At 46.3% G+C, this 19,131-nt stretch overlaps 1 protein-coding gene across 2 annotated transcripts in view; it reads left to right on the plus strand.

The window, feature by feature from the left end:
- LOC124712055 overlaps window positions 1–19,131 on the plus strand; it is a 550,487-nt gene that overhangs the window by 232,415 nt on the left and 298,941 nt on the right. The gene's annotated exons all lie outside the window — the stretch shown is intronic.

The following is a 19,131-nucleotide window of genomic DNA, read 5'->3' on the forward strand; positions in this document are numbered from 1 at the left end:
CGCCATTGTTGGAGATCACCGCTGCCACACGTCTCGGCATTGAGTCAAAGAGACGATGGATGTGTTCCTGGGGTACAGCAGCCCAAGCACCTTCCACACGTTGCCAAAGATCATCTGGTGTGGCAGCTGGGGATGTAATCTGGGTCACTCGTTGAGCAACCATGGACCACATGTTTTCTATCGGCGAAAGATCTGGAGAGCGAGCCGGCCAGGGAAGCAATTCAATTTGGTTATTGACGAAGAACCTTTGGACAATGCGTGCCACGTGTGGTCGCGCATTATCCTGTTGAAATATGGCTGTGGCCGAGCCCTGAAGGTAAGGAAGGACAACTGGCTCCAGCACTTCGGATATGTAGCGCCGGCTATTTAAAGTACCGGCAAAGCGTACTAGAGGCGTGCGAGAGTAATATCCAATACCGCCACATACCATAATACCCGGTGCAAGACCAGTGTGGCGGTGCATAATGCAGCTGTCCAGCATCCTCTCTCCACGGTGTCTCCACACTCGAATCCGACCATCGTGGTGCTGCAGACAGAAGCGTGCCTCGTCAGTAAAGACAATGTCATTCCATTCTGCCGTCCACATCCGTCTGTCATCACACCATTGGCGACGGAGACGTCTGTGGTTCTGCGTCAATGGTAGACGAAGCAATGGACGTCTTGCGGACAGACCACTCTGCTGTAAACGGCGTCGAATGGTACGCGCAGACATTGGATGATGCGTTACAGACGCAATGTGCTGTGCTATGGTTCGCTCACTGAGCGATCCGTCACTGCAATGCGCACAATTTGCCTATCAGCACGTGCAGTGGTGCACAGAGGTGAATGCGATCGACCACGTCGGTCCGTCGTACCCTCCTGCATCCAACGGTCACATATCCGCATTACAGTTGTTTGGTTTCGTCCAACACGACTAGCGATTTCTCTGTATGATAATCCACAATCTCGGTAAGCCACTATCCTTCCTCTGTCGAACTCGGATACTTGATCAAACGAGGCATAACTGATCGTCTTGTGAAACAACCACAAGGTAAACACACGTGCCGAACGTACACTAGTCGAAATCGCCAAGCCTTAAATGGCGCTATGAGGTGGCGCCACAGGCGCGCGTGATGTGCGTCTGCGCCGAAATTCTAATCAGTTGCATATCTCATCGCTGCAAACCCATGGTGTAAAGTTCACTTGATTCGGATGCTTCCTTCAGGGTGTTGCATTTACGGTGGCCAGCAGTACACATAAATACCAGGGTGGTAACCAAGTCGCGACTCCGATAGACGCTATGCAAACATCTAGAAAACGTTCTCATACTTGAAGATGAGATTTAAGCCGCGTTTTCCTAGGTGCAGACTTTATCGCAGCGTGCTTTTGAATACGCTTGTGTCTTCCGCTGTCCGATGCAGCCGCAAGACGCGAGGCAGTGCAGCGCGGCTGTAGTAGCGTGGACAGTCAAGGCTAAACATGCAGCGCAGTGCTCAATCTAAAAGCACTCCGAAAGTACATCGAAGTTAGGGACGCTGAGAATGACTGTATATTATTGGGAAGAGTGCTCAGGAAGCGCAAAGCAGTCAGACAGACGTTCTTCCATCATGAACAAGGAGTGTATAACGTTTTAGTACATTTGATCGAAGATGCGGACAAGTTTAAGGCATTTCAGATTAACACCCTAACGGTTTCAGCAACAAACTTGGCAAAGAGGGACATGGCTGAAAATTCAATAAATCTAAAATTGAAAGACTAGTAAAAAATGAATCAGTTCACCAGCCACAATAATCAAAGAATCACTACAAATACATTTACAAGTTTACTACATTGAACATAATAAAAGACGTCCTGGTGAATGTTTCAATAATTTGATCTGAAGAGTTAGATTCTCTGTTGCTGCGCGTGCGCGCGAAACAAATGCTGGAGCTGTCATGTAGTAGCTCGCTGCTCCGTCTGTCGGTGTGAACACCCTGAGATACCGTTAGGACCCAAAGATTTCGGTGCATCTGGTGTTGCGATTCAATAAAAGCATTAGGAACATTTACGGGTACCCTGTACTCAAAGAAAATAGCAGGGCAAAATAACATTAATTGTAACTTCGGACTTTTAGCAGATGATGCAGATATCTATACGGGAATACTGTGTGAAAAGAAAAACATTACTGCACAAACAGCCAGTCAGAAGTGGAAGAGATTTCACAATCGTGCAAAGATTAGAAACTTGCTTTGATGTTCAGATATTTAAAATTGTACGCTTCACAAAATGCAGGAAAGTAGCATATGACTACAATATCAACCAGTCACAAAGTGAGTGAGTCACCTGATAAAATACCAGGTGTAACAATTTGTAGGGATCACGATATTTGATATTAGCCGGAGTAGGATATTGAAATAAACTCAGTGGCGATAAGTGAAAATCGGTGCCGGGTCGCGAGTCGAACCCTAAATTCCCCCTTTAAGCGAGCGATCACCCTAAGAACTTCGGCTAACCGAGCACGCCTCCCGTCGAACCCAAATTCCCAACCTGTCGCATACAATATACGTGGCGTCCCCTATCCATTACCCTCATTGCTCACAGCCTCACTCTGCTTTCCCGTAAGAGGTCAGACGGAGAGTGCATCTGCATTGAATTATCAGTAATCTCCGTCAAGGCGCGTATATTTATATGTGTGGTATCTGTTCTTTCGGATGTGTCCGAAAGAACAGACACGCATAAAAGTTGTGGGAAAATGAAATGATCACACCCGAGACAAGCCGGCCGGGGTGACCGAGCGGTTCTAGGCGCTACAGTCTGGAACCGCGCGACCGCTACGGTCGCAGGTTCAATTCCTGCCTCGGGCATAGGTGTGTGTGATGTCCTTAGGCTAGTTAGGTTTAAGTAGTTCTAAGTTCCAGGGGACTGATGACCTCAGATGTTAAGTCCCATAGTGCTCAGAGTCATTTGAAACCATTTTTGAACACCCGTGACACGCGAAATATATCAGGTGAAAAACTTGGGTTCGGTGGTAGAATACCGGGAAATTGTGGTCAGTCTACGAAAAATGTGGTCAGTCTTCGTAGTAAACACACATTCGACCCATCCTAAAATGTGGAACCCATTTCTAAAAGGTCTATTGAGGATATTGAACACATACAAATAAGGGCACTAAGATAATCAGAAGTTTATTTGACCCACGGAGGGAGGGGGTGGGGGGATGTCGTGGAAGTGCTATGAAGGTTCACCTGGCAGCGGCTTCGAGACAGACACCTACTATTCCATGAAATCCTTCAAAGTTTCAAGAACCAGTTCTGAGTGAAAAATTACGGAATATGCCTCATCCTCATCCCGTCGGAGTCGCGAAGACAGGATTAGACTAATCACATCGGCGTTTAAGCAGTCATTCCTCCAACGATTCTTTATATCTAGCCCGGTGCCATGCACTTCACAGTCGCGCATGGGAATGACAACTCGCTGAGATAAAGGGTTGCTTGACCTCGGTACGATGTTCGACATCGGACGTTCAGGATCTAAGGACTCCGTTTCCGTTACTCTTTACTTCCTTTCAGATTCTGGAAAGCACTTGCCAGAAGGGGGAAACGTCCAACCGCAACGTTTGTTGAAGGAATACTAGAGTGAGTGTGTGAATCAGATACTGCCTTCTTAACGGGAATTTGTAGATTTTATTTCTTCCTTTGACATGTGACGTTTCCTAGTGTAATTTCCTATTCAGGCTTACAATGATCGATGGGCCCTGTATAAATAAACTGTGGTGACATAACTCCAAACTCTGTCTTTTCTCCAGATCCTGTCTGTCTTTGTCCACTAAATTCTTACAAATACCAGCCAAGTTGACATACCAGCGCGTGCTGAAAAGTAACGCCTCCGAATTTTTTTTATGTGAAAACTATTAAAGCGTTTTAAGTAAAACAAACATTATGAACATTCAGCATTTTTATTTTTCATGTCTGCGTATTTATTTCTCGACAGTGTAACCCAGGTGACGATCTCATTTCTATAATAATAGATCAATTTGTTGATACCGGCACTGAAGAATATTTGACCTTGTTGACGGGGCCACGAACTCACCCCTGCTTGCACTGTTTCATCACTGTCGAAGTGAAGTTCTAGAAGGAAATCTTTATGTTTTTGAAACAGAGGATAATCGATGACAGTGAACCCAGTGCTTCGGATTGTTGCAGATGTCGCAGCACTCGTGTGTGGTCTGGCATTGTCGTGCTGAAAGAGAGGGTACTCCATGTGTAGACGAACTCTTCGAATTTGAAACTCGATTACAGCACGCAGTGTCTCAGGCACCGACGTACTTAGGTTATACAGCGCCATGTTAGACACTACAATTCGGAGCTCTCTAGAGGCAAGGGTTGCAGATATGTAGACATGAAGAATGAAGATGTAAAACGAAATAAATCTCGGGTGAACAGAATGGTATGAGTGTGCATACCAGGCTGTTCACCCGAGATTTATTTCGTCATAAAATAGGCCTTGAGAAATTGAAGAATCACAAAGATTTAAAAAGTTAAAAACGTTTGTTTCATTTCAAAAGCTTTTATAAGAGTTTTTACATAAGAAATTCGGAGGCGTTGCTTTTCAGCAAGCCCTCATATGTTCTGTTACATAAGTTTCCAACGAAACCCAGAAAAGTACAGTAGCACTTTTTGTGATCAACGAGTAGACTATCTAGCCCTGCAGCATACATAATCATCTCAGTGAAGTTGAATTGTGTACTATTTCGTCCTTCTGTCAGTTCGGTCGCGGATAATCTGGTGCAAGTTGTTTTGACGCTTATAGTGAACAATATGATCTCTGAGAGTAAGAATATGGACGTTACCAAAGAACCATCAATGCGTGTACCTCGTGGAGGTCGTGGGAGACATTCATCAAGCAGAGGTGATATGAAGGTAGCCCATCCAACGAAAAGAAAAAGCACATTTCTCTTGACGAGAGATCCACAACTGTTACATTTCTTCAGACGTTGCCAGTGCCCCAGACACCAATATTTTCACCAAAAACGTTTTTCGCCGACCGCATACTGTGGGACTGAAAGCTTGGAATCCCGTTTAAGGCCTTCCACCAACTGCCACCCGTCGGCATGTCAGATTGCAGCGGAGTATTGAATACCGCTCAGGCGTAGCCCAATATGCAGAGAATGGTGTCCTTAATTCTAAGACTATGTATCCTTTACCACCTGTATCATTGTATTCAAATGAACTACACTCTTAATTGCATAACCTTGGCCGGCCGGAGTGGCCGAGCGGTTCTAGACGCTACAGTCCGGAAACGCGCTGCTGCTACGGTCGCAGGTTCGAATCCTGCCTCGGGCATGAATGTGTGTGATGTACTTAGGTTAGTTAGGTTTAAGTAGTTCTAAGTTCTAGGGGACGGATGACCTCAGAAGTTGAGTCCCATAGTGCTCAGGGCCATTTGAACCACTTTTTTTTTGCGTAGGCTTCCGCGGCCGGTGCCAGTTAACATGAAAGTTGTGTCCTGGGTACGGTAGGGCGTCGTATTTTAGAAAACTATTACTCATGAAATCAAGTTTATGGGAACGGTTACAGTGGCCTTCTTCAGGCTCTACTGCTGAAAGCCCAGAAGAATGTCACTGTAACCGTCTCCGAAAAGTTGGTTTCATGAGTAATTTTTTACAATATGACGCGGTACTACTTCCAGAAACTTTCATCTCAACGAATTATAGTTTTTCTGTAGACTGAAGGACAGGAGGCGAGTCCCGTATCTGTTTACGCCTCATACGTCACAGGGAACATCTACAGGCTGTTTACCGCGACTCGCTTAGGGAGTGTTTATTTCCACTAAATACGTTAATACTCTACGACAGCGGTTCCTAGACATTTTGCCTCTGCGTACCGTTTTTAGAAATTTTGCCGTACCCCACATCTTGTTCACTTTTTAACAAATCCTGTGGTGGCAGAGATGGGGTTGAGTAGTGCGGAAGGTTGAGCGAGACTGCCGTAGAGGGTGAAGAACAATACGGGAGGGGAAAGGGGGGTGGGGGAATAATTTTAGAGATACTGTTCAGTGCTGACAACACGTATACTGCTTTTGCGTTGTGCAGATCAACTACTCTGTATGGTAGAAATGTGATACACACAAGTAATCAAGTTTCGTGAAGCATTCCCTTACAGAGTCATTCTTGTTCACATGTGCTACTTACTTGTAGCAAATTGAGCTGGTTCTAATACAAATACTCAATGGATAAAGGAGGAATGACATTTAAAACATTTATGAAACTTTTACATCACAAATAATATAATCCTGTTGTGCAAGAGAGTAATAACGTGGACATGGAGTATATAGTAAATTAGAGCCCAAAAAGCTGTTTTACTTCTTGTTTGCTTGGATGTTTACTTCCTGAAATGTCTACGCGTACTCCCATTGGTACGCGTACCACTGTCTGGAACCCCTGCTCTAAGGTATACGGAAATTAGTAACTGATTTCGCCAACGCCAGGAACGCACCCTATCAAAATGCACGTAAATCACTTCACTGCTCGTTGCACTGCACTGCTAAAGGGAAAGATTGTTAGTCATCGTGTACGGCAGTTGTAGCTTCCTTCCAGGAAAAGGTACTCCTCCCCCCCCCCCTCCTCCTCCCAAACACACACACACACACACACACACACACACACACACACACACACACACAAACAAACAAACCGTGCTCGCTGTTTAGTCGATTTGGCTCTTGTTTATCAGATACCAGAATTCTTCCGCTGATATGACATGTCGGAAAGAACAGACTCCACACATATAATTAAGGCAATGACGGCCAATGACCCTTTCGGTGCAGCAGATGCTCACCAATCTCGAAGCATTACGGGAATCGAAGAGATACCGTGACTAATGAGGCTAATGTGCAGGGGCACTACATCAGTAGTGTGTGGTAGCCTATAAGTTGAGAATTTAGATCTTCCGGTAGGAATGCTAGGGTAGTCTGTGCGGTTGTGGTGACCATTGTGACTGGATGACGAAGTGGTCACCGCCTCAGCCGAGTAAGCAGGAGACCCGGGTTCGAATCCTAGTCCGCCTCCATTGATATCAATCAATGCACACTTGCAGCTAATGTGTTTAATTACTTTTGTGTCTTGATCCCTCTACTTATTCATCCATGCGTTGTGCAGTTTCGATCTTCACCAAGCTACTATGCTTCTTTCTTCTCCTCTTTAGCATTTTTGTGACATACTGCGCGTAGTAAACGGACGGACGAGTTATTTTGGAAGTACGTGGCACTGTAATGTGGGACGTTACGGTACGAAAGGAAGGCCTGGTCCCATCTACCCCCTGCCCCCTCCCTTCTCTCTCTCTCTCTCTCTCTCTCTCTCTCTCTCTCTCTCTCTCTCTCTCTCGTGTTGTCGCGTTTCTCTACGCTTCGGCGTTGGCTGGCGTGCCGTTGTCGTGCGCAGCGCTCCGTAATTTTTCGCTCTCCGGGGCGGGGGCCAGGGCCGGCTCTCAGGGGCAGGTACGGCGAACGAAACGAGCACGGCCAGGCAGGGGCCCTCCTCTTGCTCGCTTTTGCTCGCATGTACGAGCATGCGACGCCCTTAGCTCCCGCTGCCAAACGTAGGCGCTCGTCGACCGTCTGCGCACCGTGCAAACCGTTAATGAGCGTTGCGAAAAATAAAAAAAGGAGAGAAGTTGCCGCGCAAGCGGGAGAGTTACTGGAAGGGGAGAAAAAAATACAAAAAAGAGGAGGAAGAGTGGTAGCCTGGCACGCGGGCGTCTAATGCTGCACTGCAAATTACTTGCGGCCCGCTCGCCGTCCTAATGATCACGTTTTGTCGGAAAAATAATGCATGGCAGGCGTACGAGGGCGCCCCGGGGACGCTGAAAAGGTTACGCGGCGCAGCCGGGCCCCCGAGGTAATGCCGGGACGGCGAGGCGAACGCTGCGCCGTCCCTGGGGCGACGCTAATTACGGGCTGGTACTGAATGACGCGGCCGCATGGAAAGGTAAGGCAGGTTGCCGTTGCCGCAATTAGGCCGGCCGGCTGCGGCAGCGCTCTGCGCGGAACATCATAAGCACCGGCTGTGCGCACTTGGCGTGTGCGGCGACTGCATGTCGAGAATGACGTCACCAGGGGCGGGAGAGGTTGCCTCTGGCGGATGGCGGAGCTCGCCTGTAATGGTGACCGCTTTTGCTGTCTCTGGAATGCCTGTGGATACACAGTCGACACGGCACACTCAAAAAGGCACATCACGAAGCAGTTACGCATATTGGTGACAAATTGATCTTCGCCCAAGTGTCGATGGAAAATGTAATTTTGTGAGCTTTTGCGGCCGTGCACCGGCAGTGCACATTTTCGGGAAGATGAACAACAAGTGAGCTTCATCAGTTGGCGCTCCCCGCCCCATTCAGCACGGTGTGCACATGTTAAGTCTCTGACGTCATGACGACCCATTTACCCGATATCTTTATCCACTGTTCGTAAAAGTAAAATGTAGATGCATTGCTACGGAAGAAGAAGATTTAATTACTCGATGTAATCTTGCGATTTAATCGGGGTAAGGCGCGTCAAGAAATCGATAACGTTATGTCGATGGATATGCGAATATTGTCGTAGTCCAATGACGCCGACCTCCAGACCTAGGAACAGACTCTCTGTGGGAGAATCAAGTTATTTTGTTGAAGCCGTTGTAATAGTTTTATCAGGCGAGACCACTGTTTTCTAGTGCTCGTCTTCGACGTATGCTCGGCCTCACTGATGTAAAGGTGTCTACAGTTCACTACACTCAGAGCCATTACTTTTTTTTAAGTTTCGGCTACTATCTGTTCCGTTTAGCATTGTCTTCCATCTTCGCCGGCCGCTGGTGGCCGAGCGGTTCTAGGCGCTTCAGTCTGGAACTGCGCGACCGCTACGGTCGCAGGTTCGAATCCTGCCTCGAGCATGGATGTGTGTGATGTCCTTAAGTTAGTTGTTGTTGTTGTTGTGGTCTTCAGTCCTGAGACTGGTTTGATGCAGCTCTCCATGCTAATCTATCCTGTGCAAGCTCCTTCATCTCCCAGTACCTACTGCAACCTACATCCTTTAGGTTTATGTAATTCTAAGTTCTAGGGGACTGATGACCTGAGATGTTAAGTCCCATAGTGCTCAGAGCCATTTGAACCATTTTGAACCTTCCATCTTCCCGTTATCTTCTGACATCTCATCTCTTCTTCATCCAAGCACTTGAGGAGAGCTGCCTTTGGAAGCGTAGTACCCACCATCCTCTCCACTCACTGCGCCCGTCTCCGTGTTTATTCTTGCATCCTGGTATTGATCTCTTTTTACTTTCAATCCCCTTCATATATTTATTCCTAAGCCCGCAATGCCGTGCACATCATTCGTTTGTCCTTAAGATTTGAGTTCATACCTTGCACGTTAGTCGTTGTTCCTGTATTGGGACCCAGCACTCAGACCAATAGATCAGTTTAAAATCTGCAACGCTACTGTAAAATTTAATTCTTGTTTCTGGTCTTGTTTATTCCTTGCAGACTTATGTCTGGTAAATTTAGAATCACAAAATTGAGAAAACATAATAATAAATAATGGATATAGACGAGACTGCTGTACGGTACCAACAGTTTTGAACATGTAAGTTCCGTAAATGACATTTTAAAACCAGATGTTAACCTAAGTATACAATCAACTGAAGATACAACTTCAAGCATTTTGTTATGTACGAACGATCATTAATTACAACATTCCATACACAGCATGAATCAGGTCTTTAAAAAAATGCTGCCTGATGTATGCTGTGTCAAAATGCAGAAAATAACGTGCTTGAGAAAACAGTCAATTGTAGTTTAGGTTTTGGAAGAAAAAAAAACAGATGAAAAAGATGGAAAGATCAATTTGCAAACAAAAAGAAAGTGCTAACTTGACTAGTAACATGGGTAAGTAAACTTGCACGGCATGGTTGGCTTCTTCATGCAATCTAATGCGCAGAGGGTTAACTTAAGGGATTAGGAGGCAACCCAGACCTGGTTAGAATCCCCGTGCCGGGCTGAAGACTGTTGGTGTGACTCGCTTGCCAGGGACAGTTAGCCAAACTCTGGTCTGTTGATTCACTTATGAGACAAGGCTATCAGGCACTTACAAATGAAAAGACGAGCGACATGAATGACGCGAATCACTGGCCGATTTGAACCTCACCATACGTCTTCTCATGTCGCAGGTACTAGAAACTTGGTAATGACAGGGCGGACAAGCGCGAGGAGAAACAGAGCCAGATCTACAGGGTGGCCGGAAACAGTCTGAGAAGCTTCCGGCGTAGGTTATAGTGAGAAATAATAGTTATGAACAAAATTCTATACCTTACGCCGTATCCGAGTTAATTAGCATTGAAGTTAGCCAATCAGGCCACTGCGCGCGCAAATTCAAGCGGCACGCCAGAGACGGTGTAGTCAAACGTCTTCTTCGTTTGATTCCCTAAAATCGACCAGGAGACCGATACAGAAATTGGCTGTGGGAGAGTAGTGAGGATCGAACCCGACCCAAAGGCTGGGCATTCTCGTGCTCTATCGTCCAATTCAACACTCTTCTCCTAAAAGAAGGTTATTCAGGATTCCAATACACCATATTATTCCCCACTCTTTTGGCTATAAAATCCTGTTTTTCAACATAATCTCCGTTCAGTGCGACGACCTTACGCCACCTTCCTGGGAGGGCCTGTATGCCCCAATGGTACCACTCTGCCCCATCGTCTACATACTTCTTCCCGCGGAGTGCACCCTTCGTTGGACCATAGCCTTCTGTTAGGCGGCGTGAGAGACAGCGGACACTCACCTTCGAGTACCCCAACTGGTGGACGAGTGTGTCAGCACTACCTACAGACACGTCCAGTTGTGCAGCAAGGTTTTTTACTGTGATCCGCCGATGAGCTAGAATAAGAGCATCAGCACATTCCAACATTGCAGGAATCACAGCTGTGTCCGGCCGGCCGGCTCACCGTGCTTTTATTCACTGCTAGGTCTCCATAGCGCATATGAATATCTGCGATGCTCTATGTTTTCGCCAAAAGAAACTCGGTGACGGCTCTCTGCTTGGAACGCAGCTCCGTCACAGACGCCATTTTAAAGGCTACGTATAGCGCCGCCACGTATCGGGACTTCAGGAAACTATAGGGGCTGAAGCGGTAATATTCAGCGATGTTCCACAACAGATTCCGCATTTTGTCAACCGAAAACGGCCGAGAAAAAACTTATGTGTTGCATTACTTATTAAGCGGCCCCCTTGTCTGCCAGGCCGCTTGAATTTTCATGCACAACGACCTGATTGGCTAACTGCAAATGCTAATTACCTCGGAAAGGGCGCAGTTTGTCGAATTTTGTTCGTGGCAATTATTTCTTAGCGTAACCTACCCTGTAACACTCTTACAAGCTTTTCAGATTGTTTGTGACCACTCTGTATAATGATCGAAAACGTACAACTTGCACACCTAGCGAGGGGGTGCAGTGGTTAGCACACGGAACTCGCATTCGGGAGGGCGACGAATCAAACTCGCGTTCGGCGATCCAGATTTATGGTTCCCTTGATTTTCCTAAATCCCTCCAGGAAAGTGCCGGAGTGGTTCCTTTGAAAATGCAAAGACTTCTTTCCCCAACCTTGACACAATTCAATGTTGTGCTCCGTCTCTAATGACCTCGATGACGACGGGACGTTAAACCGAGTCTTCTTACTGCCTTCCTTCTCTCGTCACGTGCACGTTCTGTGAAACGGGCATGTTCTCACACTGGTGAGGGAGTAGAACTGTACTTACTCGCTGTTGGAGAATCACTATAGTACCTCAGAGCCTACATTTGCGCTCCATCAGCCACGATGTAGTGTGTGGCGGAGGGTACTTAGTGTACCAATAGCACTTCCCCCGTTCCTGTTCGAGACCCGGATGATGCGCGGGAAGAACAGTTGTTGGTACTCTTTCATTCGACTATTTCTTCATGGTCTTTTCGCGAGATATATTTAGGAGAGACTAATAAGTTGGTTGCCTATTCTTGGATAGTCAGCTCGCAAAATTCTAATGGTAAACCAAACCGTGAACGGCATCGCCTCTCTTTTAGCGTTTCGCACAGGAATTCGGTGAGGGCTTGCTAAACAAATCCGTGACGAAACGCTCTGCTCTTCGCTATTTCTTCCAGGGTGACCCCAGCATGATGTGCAGTATTCAACTCTCAAGCGAGCGAGAGTTTCGTCAAGTCCTTCTTTCGTGAAAGGAGTGCACTTCCTAAGGATTCTTCCACTGAATCTTAGGCCGGAATCTCCTTTCGCTACAGTTGGTTTTATGTGACCGTTTTGCATAGATCAATCCGTACGCATACTCCCAGACATTTAATGGATTTGACCGCGTACAGTGATTGTTCAACCAATATGTAGCCATTCAGTAATCAGGATCTCAGCCAGTTTATGCAAAAAAAAAAAGTTTCAAATGGCTCTGAGCACTATGGGACTTAAGATCTGAGGTCATCAGTCCCCTAGAACTTAGAACTACTTAAACCTGACTAACCTGAGGACATCACACACGTCCATGCCTGAGACAGGATTCGAACCTGCGACCGTAGCAGTCGCGCGGTTCCGGACTGAAGCACCTAGAACCGCTCGGCCACCGCGGCCGGCCCAGTTTATGCGCGGTACGCTACATTCATTCATGTTGAGGGTCAACTGTCAGTCTCTGCACCAAGCGTTTGCAGGTCCTCCTGCACTTCCCTACAACCTACAGCAAGCGCGCAGTGCGGACAGTGGAAGGTAATACAGAGAAAAACGAAAATCACCAAACGGAAATGATGACTGATAAGTTTGTCTTGATGTGAGTTCTCTCTCGCCTCCATGCTGCGAATGTCCTTCCCATGTAATGATGCTTCCTTGATTATAATGCTGTATCCAGATTTTGTATTTTGCCACCTTGTGTTTGCCATTGGTAGGTAACTGCCATCAGCTTCATTTAGTCACCTTTCCGGACTACAAGTAGACGATCCAAGCGAAACAAGAAAAAAGAGTGATTGCTTGTACGTTTTTGTATGTCTAAATCTATAAGCTAGGTCTTAAATTCTGAACACTGATTTAATGTCTCTAAAAACCACATTGCAAACACATGATATTGACGACGAATAATGTTGCAGATCACAGGGATGTGCTAGTCACTAAAGACCTTACAACTGTACAACTGAGCGTATTGAAAAATGAAAGCATATATATGAATGTTTGGTAGATGACAAACCATTGTAGTCCGGGATGCAGATGCTGTTATCTAGTATATATATATATATATATATATATATATATATATATATATGAAAGTAGAGAACGTACAGATACTGCCATTGTTGAAGCCCAACTATGTTTAGCCAAGATAGCGGTGGCTGAGCACTGCATCTATGGATTCATGTATTCAAGAAACAGAGTACCCAGCCCCTTTTAAAATTTTTGCACCGTCACTCGTTTCTATCTTTCGCCCATCTTGAGGGTATTTTTTTTCTTCATCTCAGAGTAGCACTTGCAACCTATGTCCTCAATTATTTGCTGCATGTATTCCAATCTCTGTCTTCCTCTATAGTTTTTGCCTTCTACAGCTTCCTCTAATACCATAGAAATCATCCCCTCATCTCTTAACAGATGTCCTATCATCCTGTCCCTCCTTCTTGTGAGTGCTTTCCAGATACTTCTCTCCTCTCCGATTCTGCGGAGAACCTCCACCTAATTTTCAACATTTGTCTGTAGCACAACATCTCAAATGTTTCGATTCTCTTCTGTTCGGATTTTCCCACAGTCCATGTTTCGGTACCGTATAACGCTGTACTCCAAACGTACATTCTCACAAATTTCTTCCTCTAATTAAGGCGTATGTTTAATACTAGTAGATTTTTCTTGGCCAGGAATGCTCTCATTTGCCAGTGCTAGTCTGCTTGTGATGTCCTCCTTGCTCCGTCCGTTATCGGTTATTTTACTGCCTAGGTAGGAGGATTCCTTAGCTTCGTCTACTTCGTGGACATTAGTCCTGATGTCAAGTTTCTCGTTGCTCTCATTTCCGCTGCGTCTCATTACTTTTGTCTTTCTTCGATTTAGTCTCAATCCATTTTCTCTACTCATTAGACTGTTCGTTCCATTCAGGAGATACTGTAATTCCTCTTACTCAGGATAGCAATGTCATGAGCGACTCTTATCGTTGACATCCCTTCACCTTGAATTTTAATTCCAGTCCTGAAACTTTCTTTTATTTTCCCTCAGTGCTACTTCGATGTATGGATTGAACGGTAGGGGCGGAAGTCTGTAGTCCCCTCTTACACCATTTTTTAATCGGAGTACTTCGTTCTTGGTCTTCCACTTTTATTATTCCCTCTTGCCTCTTGTACATGTTATATATTAGCCGTCTCTCCTTGTAGCTTACCCCTATTTTCCTCAGAATTTCGACCATCTCGCAACATTTGACATTGCTTTTTCCACGTCGACAAATCCGATCTCCAGGATACTTGACGATATTACTAAATGGATACGGCGACCACATTATGTACGCTGCTGTGCGACACTGTACAGCTTTTAACTGCATCTAATAAGAGTGATATTACAACGACCGGTTCGTCTTTAAACAATATGACAAAAATGCTAGTGCCCCTTTTCGATAAAAGGCTCACGAAACTAAGAGAACCAAATGCCCTGAATCACAGTCAATACGGAGGCAGAAAAGGACGTTCGATAGAAGATGCTATAAATTAAGAAATTAGTCTTGTTCAAGACTCTAATGAAGCTTATCTCGTGCGATCAGTGCTCGATATAGCATGTGCATTTGATAACCTGTGGTGACCTGCCTTTTCACATGGCTTCGTGAAGTGGAATGTGGTGCACTAGACTAGGGGATTTAATGGCGAGATTAATCACCACAAGTTGTGTGTTTGATTTATTTGTCTAGGTCCGCTCATCGGATGCGACCATACTCTGATATTCAGTGCTCTGTTGACACCACGTAGGATGATAAAGCATTGCTCAGCGCAGTATTCAATTGTACCCCGATGTCGGCGAACAGCTGAACTCTAAGGATTACAGATATGCAGGTCTTGTACAGATTTACGGTCTTTCCTTGAGACTTATCTCATTAATCCGTTTGCCCGTTTAGGACAATTTCTTCTTTTTACAATGGCATACTTGCAAGAAATTAACTGTCCAGTTGCACGTATAAGGAGGTGTTCCACAAGCAAATAATATTAGACAGCCCTCAAATGCTTGGAAAAACAGCATCAGCGTGAGCGACACTGTCTCATTGCCTGTTTCGCAGGGCTTTAGAGAGAGACTTCGGTTTCTGATCACTGTGTTCAACATCTTGTTCGATTTATACTGAGGAGATAACAAAGGGCTTTGGTTCTACAGATACGCCAGAACAACTCTTTTGACAGCTGTTCTTATTTATCCACACCAAAATTATGGCGGAAGGAAAAAACTTCAGAGAAAGGGCGATAAAAAGAATGTACGGTGGTAATGATGATGTCGAAAAGCGCGGGGACCTTTGGAAAACTTCGCCGCATCGGGACCGAAACTCTGCCCGTCTGTAGTGAGGACTTTACAAGGTGGCTCTTTTGTCTCGCCCTTGACGCTCGCTTCTTTCCCCTGTCAACCCCTCCTACTCCCTCCCCTCCTCCCCCCCTACTCCCCTTCCCGAGCAAAGTTTTTAACTTTTAGCGTAGTCGCGGAGTGTCGCCGAACGCAGCTACGTGCAAGAGAAGCGGCCGGGGTCGGTGGGTGGAGTTTTCCGAGGCAGCTACACAATAGCGGCGTCCCCGGACGGTGGCGGCTTTTCGCACGGCCGAGCGAGCAAAGCGTAGCGCGACGGCGGCGTCGGCGGCGTCCGCCCCCGACCCCAACCCTGTCCGACGCTGATGAATAGGGCGGTGCGCCTGTCCACCGCTCCGGGGACCCGCCTCTGTGCGCTAACTAAATTCGTTCTCCGAGCCGAGAGCCGGACGGAAAAAGCTCTGCCCGTCCTGGCACGGTCGCCATTCTCCCTCTCTTCCAGCGTTGCTGCACTTAGCGCGGCAGAGAGGAGGGGTCGCATCCAGTAAATTACGACCCCCCACCCCTCCCCTCACCCTTCATTCCGTGCGTCTTATATAAAATGCACATCCCGAGCAGAATATTGCGCCGGCTCACTCTCCACGACAATCCACTTTGCAGGCGGGGGTGGCGTTCGGACGCCGTAATCGCGCCGGATATCGCTTCGTCCCTCTGTGACGCCACCCTCCATAGAACTTCGCGCTGACTCAACGGTTTGCGCCTGTCGCCTGGGATGTATATTGAGCGCCCATGGGGGCCGGCAGGGGAAAGTGCCCTGAGGACCTGAAATGACGCGGCAGGAGGGGGAGGGGAGGCAGAATACTAATCTCGTCGCCGGCTGTGGTGGGGCGTCTCCTGTTCCCGCATCGTTCTCGCCCCCCAGGACGAACTGCTGCTGCGACGGGATTAAATGGCGGCACCCTTTGGTGCCGCAAATGGAAGTTGCCTCCCCATTCCCCTCTCTTCGACGCCCTCGGCGTTTTCAACCGGCTTCGTTTCGTACTGAATTCGAACGCTGCGGTCACCTGCGCTTATGGTGAACGGGTCTTCTGCACTAGATGGTATCGGCGATAGCAGAATATTACGTAGGAACACCTGAGAAACTGACGGGGCAGGCGTTATCTACAACAGAGATTGGAAGAATCACAGGCGCCATTTTGCTATCGGGGCTTTTATTATGAAGTGTGATGTTACTCCAAAAAGTGCAGAGGACAAAATTCAGAGAAACTGGTCTCCAGTAATTAAATTTATATCTGAGTACCACAAGCTTAACGATCAAGAGCACATTCTTGTTCCTGTTGTTGTTGTTCTTTTTATTATTAGTGTTATTATTGTTTTCATTCAGATCAATGCTCAACACACCTGATGCTGGTAAATACTCTAAAGTATGCTAAGATCAAGCACAATTCAGCCGACAACAGATATTCTTGTCAGTCGATGTACGATTGGCATTGTAAGTGCCACGAAGTGGCAGCATGTGCCTATATACCATGGAGAGTTATTTTCTGTACAGTTAATATTCGTTACTTTTCCCTCTACCGTGATAGTGAATATGTATGTCATGTGTTGCTAAAACTGGGTCGGACAGTGCTTTCCGCCTCTGTGTACCGAAAGTGCCTCTGCGAACGTTCTTGAATGTCGTTACGTAATTACGTAGTTCTCATTAGACAAACCTTTTGTGTTCAACTTATCAGTAGTTGAAACTTTACGATTTCTGTGATTGTAGCCAGTTATAGTCCGATTAAAATTACTTGACTGTTGACTTTTGTCACTTGCCGCTACATTGTTGCCACATCGGCTGCCGGCTATCGTTCGGTTATAGCTGATGCAGAAACACGGCGGGTCAGTTTACAAATGCTGTTGGTGTGTAATGCGCTCCAATATTGGAAGTGGCCGCCGCGAGGTGTGTCTGAAATGCGAGATACTCCGTCGACAGCTGATTTTAAATGACCAGTGATGAAACTACGGCAGACAACTCTAAGCTAACTACAACCTCGCCATGTGTAGAGTATCCGAGAAAACTGTGGTCACCAATCGGCGGCACAACTAAAATGACGATCGCTTTGTTCACGGCGAATAAAGCTAATCCCTACGAGCAGAATGAAGATAGCAAAAAGTTCAGTTTCAGCGCTGCAAGCAGTCTTATTTCTCGCAGTCTTTTTTTCTCTAACTATCCTCTCGCTGGCTACACGAGCTGCCGCATTACCGATCGTTGGCACTTGGTTGCAGGTAGTAGGTCACATAGATTTCGAACGAAAAGAAAATGATAAGAAAAAAAAGAATAGCAAATAAGTCAGTGCGGTGGTGTAAATAACGCGGCAAAGCATTATAAATAAGTGTTACATATAAGCCACTTAATTGAATGAAAATAATAATAAAACTATTTTGATTAGATTTAGAAACAAAGAAAAAATTCGGTACATTTGATGAAATTCGAACTTCCAACCTTCTGTACGCCAGGTTTATACGCTAACCATTGCACCACACCACAACACTGGGTTTATTTGTTACATTTGTGACTGCGGTGAGGCAGTCGCAACGATGAATTGCAGCGTTCAGAAATTCGGCTTCACGCCATGTCGTGTGAAACTTATCTAATGAAAACCGATCTCTGCGACTATTATAACTGTGTGCAAGCTGAGTCGCGTCTTGTGCGGAAGTATCCGGAACTGTTTGGAGAGTGCAGCGTGTGAAATCATTGTGTGTGTGTGTGTGTGTGTGTGTGTGTGTGTGTGTGTGTGTGTGTGTGCGCGCGCGCGCGCGTGTGCGCACGCGTGCGTTTATATGGTTATCTTGTGTGGTGAAATACGAAATAAAAGTTCCAGACCCACGATTTGGAATCCACACGTCAAGAAAGGAAGCCGCACAAGAAATTGGAAGTGAACTAACCGTTGTGACAGTCTGGCAACGGCGAACGGTTCGGGCGTGAGCTCTCTGATTGGAGGAAACCACGTCCAACGCGTGAAGTGTCAACTATCAAGTAATTTTAATCAGACCATAGTCACATCTTTGTTTCACTTCACTTCCCGATAAACTTGTTTTCATATCTTCAATCGTTTATCAAATATGATGTGTACCTACGTTAAATGAGACACTAAATCTGCTATTTGGTTCTGTCTCACTTTCTTCCCTGTTATTTCCCGCCGGCCGGAGTGGCCGAGCGGTTCTAGTCGCTACAGTCTGGAATCGCGCGACCGCTACGGTCGCAGGTTCGAATCCTGCCTCGGGCATGGATGAACGTCATGTCCTTAGGTTAGTTAGGTTTAAGTAGTTCTAGGGGACTTACGACCTCAGCAGTTGAGTCTCATAGTGCTCAGAGCCATTTGTTATTTCCCAGTCGGTGTTTGTCCTTGTCTGTGACGACCTCGTCGACTGGTCGTTAAACCCTGATACTCCAATTTGAGTTGAGGGGTAATGATAGAGACGCTTGCGATTCTACGAGCATCGGCTTTTAGCAAGAATATCGATGTATTAGTTCCATTTTTGCACTTTATTGACAGTTCCAGCAAAGGGGAGACATTAGGGAACATTTGGTAGCTCAAGCAGGACCTGGCTCGTAGTCGGTGCTTTCGTCGCATTTAACGCCCGTCTAATTTGTTCTTTGGGGGTTATCTAGAGTGTTATTTT

This window comes from Schistocerca piceifrons, chromosome 8 (assembly GCF_021461385.2).
Source record: "Schistocerca piceifrons isolate TAMUIC-IGC-003096 chromosome 8, iqSchPice1.1, whole genome shotgun sequence".
NCBI lineage: Eukaryota > Metazoa > Arthropoda > Insecta > Orthoptera > Acrididae > Schistocerca > Schistocerca piceifrons.